Source organism: Eulemur rufifrons, chromosome 9, assembly GCF_041146395.1.
Source record: "Eulemur rufifrons isolate Redbay chromosome 9, OSU_ERuf_1, whole genome shotgun sequence".
NCBI classification, from domain to species: domain Eukaryota; kingdom Metazoa; phylum Chordata; class Mammalia; order Primates; family Lemuridae; genus Eulemur; species Eulemur rufifrons.
Genome location: NC_090991.1, coordinates 27,392,524 through 27,398,523, shown reverse-complemented (window position 1 = coordinate 27,398,523; position 6,000 = coordinate 27,392,524).

Below are 6,000 nucleotides of genomic sequence, written 5' to 3'. Positions count from 1 at the left end.
AAAATTATCTGTATGTGTGTACTTGTTTCTGGGAAGATGATTTGACATTTTAATCAAATTCTTGGGCCGGGCGTGGTGGTTCACCCTGTAATCCTAGCACTCTGGGAGGCCGAGGCGGGAGGATTGCTCGAGGTCAGGATTTCGAGACCAGCCTGAGCAAGAGCAAGACCCCTATCTCTACTAAAAAATAGAAAGAAATTAACCGGACAACTAAAAATATATAGAAAAAATTAGCCGGACATGGTGGCTCATGCCTGTAGTCCCAGCTACTCAGGAGGCTGAGGCAGAAGAATTGCTTGAGCCCAGGAGTTTGAGGTTGCTGTGAGCTAGGCTGATGCCACAGCACTCTAGCCTGGGCGACAGAGTGAGACTCTGTCTCAAAAAAAAAAAAAAAAAAAATTCTTAAAGGGGTCTGTAGATGCCAAAAGGGAAAGAACTTCTGAAAATTGTATCGGGACCATTGTCCTTCAATGATTCATATATATATATATATATATATACACACACACACACACACATATAGTTTGTTTTTTGTTTTTTGTTTGTTTGAGGCACAGTCTCGTTCTGTTGCCCCAGCTAGAGTGCTGTGGCATTATCCTAGCTCACAGCAACCTCAAACTCCTGGGCTCAAGCAGTCCTCCTGCCTCAGCCTCCCAGTAGCAGCTGGGACTACATGCCCGGCTACTTTTTTGTTTCTGTTTTTAGTAGCCTGGCTAATGTTTTCTATTTTTAGTAGAGACAGGTATTGCTCTTGCTCAGGCTGGTCTCAAACTGGTGACCTCAGGTGATCCTCCCACCTTGGCCTCCCAGAGTGCTAGGATTAGAGGCGTGAGCCACCACGCTTGGTCCAATTATATTTTTTGAAATAAAATATTTTTTAATAAAAAAGAAGAACCTGATATTTCTTAAAATGAGAAGCTGACCAAAAACGACACTATTTCAACAAATTTATTCAGTTTCTAGCACTGTCCCATTCAGTTAGTGGCAAGAAAGATGAAAGTTTTTAAAAACTTTCATGCAGGCCTGGCTTGGTGGCTCACGCCTGTAATCCTAGCATTCTGGGAGGCTGAGGCAGGAGGATCGCTTGAGGTCAGGAGTTCGAGACCACCTCTGAGCAAGAGCAAGACCCAGTCTTTACTAAAAATACAAAAATTAGCCCAGTGTGGTGGCACATGCCTGTAGTCCCAGCTACTCTGGAGGCTGAGGCAGGAGAATTGCTTGAGCCCGGAAGTTTGAGGTTGCTGTCAGCTAGGCTGACTCCACGGAACTCTAGCCCAGGTGACAGAGTGATACTGTCTCAAAAGAAAAAATAAAAATAAAAACTTGTATCTTATTGATTCCTTTATTCAACAGTTATATAATAAACACATTTTCTTTCTGTTCTAACTTTTATCCATCAATTTAGATTTATTCCGGCTCATCTTCTGTTGATTAAAGATGTCAGTGATAACTGAAGTGCTTTTCAAGACATTTTCATTCCAGAAAAATAAGGAAACTATGAATTTGCTTTGATTTATTCTTGTCTGTCTCATTTAATGCAATCATCTCTAATTTTTTTAGTGGAATACAAGGTGGAATTTAGTATAGTATGAATAGGACATTCTTATTTCTCTATTGGCCTCTTTTTTTGTATTTGAATTTAACCAAATCATAGTAGGTCCTGGGGTAGATAATGAGGTCAGTATGTGGCAGGAAAAGACTAAATGGCTGTTTATCAGGGTCTCTCAGGATGGCATTAGCTTGGTGATTATTAGTTAAGGATGTAACCTTAATGTTACCGGTACTCCAGAGCTGCTGAACATATTTCAGTTCATAAGAGTTCAAAAAAAAAAAAAAAAGCAAATAAACCAACTATTTTGGAATCAGGGCAAAATGAGGTGAATCATTTTGAGGAATATTTTATTCAAATGACGGTGAGACAATGATAAATTATCCCTGCCCTACAACAGAGTATACCTCTCCAAGACAGGAAAATTCTTATCCCCTGTGTTTGTGACTCTGTTTCCTGGACAGTGCTGGGTAAAGATTGGCAATTCTCCTTCCATCGGCTGATCTTCCTACAGATTTTCTCTAAATAGTATATTAGATGATTGATTAGTTTTTGTCTGATTGAATTACAACCACTTGCAGTTTTGCCTCCCGGGAATACATCCTTATCTTAATTAGAGTTTGGGAGGGTTCTAAACTCCTGAGTTACACGTTCACAGGCAGTTTTATGGATTGCTCCCACAACCAGCTAGTTTAGTAAGTGTGGACTTTACCAACTTCATTCTCAGAAGCTCCCTTATTTTCAACACTATTGCTGTTTATGACAAGTTTTTTTCTCTCAGGAGAAGCTTTTTAAATACTTTGGGCTCAACCCAGTATATATTAGTGTCATCACCATACTTTACCCTGGAAGTGATTAGTTGGGGCGGGGAAGGGAAGAAAGAAAGAAATTCAGAGTTAATTACTATAGGAGTTGAAATCACAAGACCCAGTTTTTCAGTAATTTGCTTACCAGTTAGAACTCTATACCTTTGGTGACAGTTACATAACTCTGAATGTACTCGAAATCAAGGAATTGTATAATTAAAGCAGATGAATTGTAGAGTATGTAAATTATAACTCAATAAAACTTTAAAAAATCACTGGAGGGCGGCCGGGCATAGTGGCTCATGCCTGTAATCCTAGCTCTCTGGGAGGCAGAGGCGGGCAGATCGTTTGAGCTCAGGAGTTCGAGACCAGCCTGAGCAAGAGCGAGACCCCGTCTCTACTAAAAAAATAGAAAGAAATTAGCTGGACAACTAAAAATATATATGTATACATAAAATTAGCGGGGCATGGTGGCGCATGCCTATAGTCCCAGCTACTTGGGAGGCTGAGGCAGGAGGATCACTTGAGCCCAGGAGTTTGAGGTTGCTGTGAGCTAGGCTGACGCCACGGCACTCTAGCCTGGGTGACAGAGTGAGACTCTGTCTCAAAAAAAAAAAAAAAAAAATGACTGGAGGGAAAAAAAGCCCTCTATACCTACACAATCAGCAAAATCACTTTCTAGTACCCTTCCTCTGAAGGTATTATTGAGGGTGGAGACAGTCTGAGAGTAATTTGCACTGAATGGTGGCTTTCCTAATCTGGAAATTGTGTTTTCAGCATTTGTTGTGCCAATCTCTACTCTCTTTCCTGGGGATAACTCCATTATTTTTACTACTAAGCAAAAAGACACAAAAATTGGGAATACTGCTTGATTGCACTGTGTGAAAAAGTTACTTTCAGGAATGGTTCACTTGCAGGATTCTCTGTTCTTTTGCTCCACTTGTTTCAATGATAAATATTCTCTGAAAAGGAAGGGAATAGTATTTTTAAAAATTTCATTTATATTTGTCTTATCTTGCCTAGTAAATTATGTTGAGGACAGATTTCTGCTATAACTCTCTTTATTACTAATACATTCTCTGTTAACGTGAATCTTATTGACTGTTTACTGACTGCTCTTGGAAAAAGGTGGGAAGTTAGATGAACAGAATGTTGTTTCTATGGAAACTTCGTCATGTTGCTGTCAGCGAATACACAATGGGTACAAGGATTGTTTTTCATTTCACAGTACGATAAAGATGGCCACTTTTCAAACCCAAATAAATCATCTAATAATATAGTCTTGGTAATCTTATTTTAGGACGGGCCTTCCTCATTCTTTGATTCTTTTTGTTTTGTTTTTGGCTAATTCTTCCCATCTTTATTGTCCCATTATAGATAATAATAGGATATGATTTTGCCAGAAAACAGCTCTTAAAATTATCTATTATAAAAAGATGTGTTCTCACCATGTTTTCCTTTTCCTATTAGTACTATAACTCCTCTCCCCCTCTTTCTGCCTAGTTGTTTCTTGTAAAAATCAAACTCCAATTCACAGGGTACATTTCTAATTGTAAATGGCTCTTTAAGGTATTACATTTAAAATATGGCAGATATGCTTTATTTGTTACAAATGCTACCTTTATTTTTTCAATTTATTCTTATACTGTGAGTCCTATATACATGTTAGTGATCTTTGTTAATAGTAATAGTGGTATTTTATGTTAATACTGCTGCACTCTAGCCTGGGCAACAGAGTGAGACTAGAAAAGAAAATAAGAAAATTAATTTCAATAAAATTTTTTTCATTTGAAGTTTTTAGAGTATGATTTCTTTTTCTTTCTTACTTTTTTTTTTTTTGACGGAGCTAGAGTACAGTGGTGTTATCATAGCTTATTGCGACTTCAAACTCCTGGGCTCAAGCTATCTTCCCATCTCAGGCTCCCAAGGAGCTGGCTACAGGCACGGGTCACCACAGCCAGCTAGGTTTTGTATTGTTTGTAGAGATGGGGTCTCGATAAGTTGCTCAGGCCTGTCTTGAACTCCTGGCCTCAAGTCCTCCTGCCTGAGCCTCCCACAGTACTAGGATTACAGGTGGGAGCCACTGTGCCTTTTTTCCTCTTTATTGTTTTAAAAGGTATCCTAGATTAGGTGAGCAAAAAACTCTCAGAATTACTTTTCTAAATTTACTTGCAGAGATGACTCCAGAGCTTATAAGACCCAGAGGATGGGGTCAGCAAACTAGAGATCTCTGGCCAAATTCAGCCTGTGGCCTGTTTTTCGAATACCTATGAATTAAGAATGGTTAAAAAAATCAAAAGAATGTTTTGTGACATCTGAAAATTATATGTAAATCAAATTTCAGTGTCCATATATAAGTTTTATAGAACACAGTCATGCCCACTTATTTACATATTGTCTATGTCTGGTTTCATGCAACAAAGGCAGAATTGCATATTGACAACATAGACTGCATGGCCCACGAGCCTAAAATATTTACTATCTGGCCCCTTACAGAAAAAGTTTGCCAACCCCTGACCAAGAAGAAAAGAATAACCTGCTTTTGTCATTTGTGCTTAACCTAATTCAAGTATTCGGTTTTGTCATGTTTTCTTCCTCTTGCAGATGTTTTTGTCATGGATAATATATTATGGTAAACATAAATAATAATCTTTTTCAAGTGATATGTTGCTTACATGTGCTTTATCAGCCACTATTATAGTTCAGTGATAAGCTACTAAGAACTAGTGGAAATAAACTCCCCTGCCCATCTGCCCAGACAGAAGAGGAGGTGTTGCTCTTCTCCAGTTGGTTTCATTTTTTTGTAGTCTAGTTAATACAAAATTGCTCAGTGATTACAAGAGTGCAGGTTTCTGAAACTATTCTTGCATTGAAGTAATGTTGTACAGAATGAGTCCATAATAGTTTTTGTTTTAAGTAAATATTAATAGTAATGTCCACTCACTATGGAATTTGCAGATGGAATTTCCAAAATTTGCAGATTGTTTTTCTGTAGTTCTGGAGTCACTCACTTTTAGGCCGATGCTGGCCGCAGGGAGCTATTAGATGTGGATACAGTTCACAGTCCAGACCCATGTCCCTGGGGTGCCTCCTATCTGCCTCCCTGTGGCCAGGAGCCACTCTGCCTCAGGAGCTACAGTGCCCTCCAAGTTCATTTCTACTCTATAGAATGAAGACTCCAGAGGAGAAAAAATTCTTTCCCTTGGTCCTGAGTCTCCATTTCCTGGCTTGGGATCTACCTGTACATAGGATGATTGAGAGAATGTTTGTTTTTATAAGAATTTACTCTGTTTTCTTCAGGGATATAACCTGTCCCTCTGCTCCTAACAGAAAAATTTCATCAGGTCATAATGGGCCAACACTGATATACTTTCTTTTTTTTTTTTTTTTTTGAGACAGAGTCTCACTCTGTTGCCCAGGCTAGAGTGAGTGCCGTGGCGTCAGCCTAGCTCACAGCAACCTCAAACTCCTGAGCTCAAGCGATCCTCCTGTCTCAGCCTCCCAAGTAGCTGGGACTACAGGCATGCGCCACCATGCCCGGCTAATTTTTTCTATATATATTTTTAGCTGTCCATATAATTTCTTTCTATTTTTAGTAGAGATGGGGTCTCGCTCTTGCTCAGGCTGGTCTCGAACTCCTGAGCT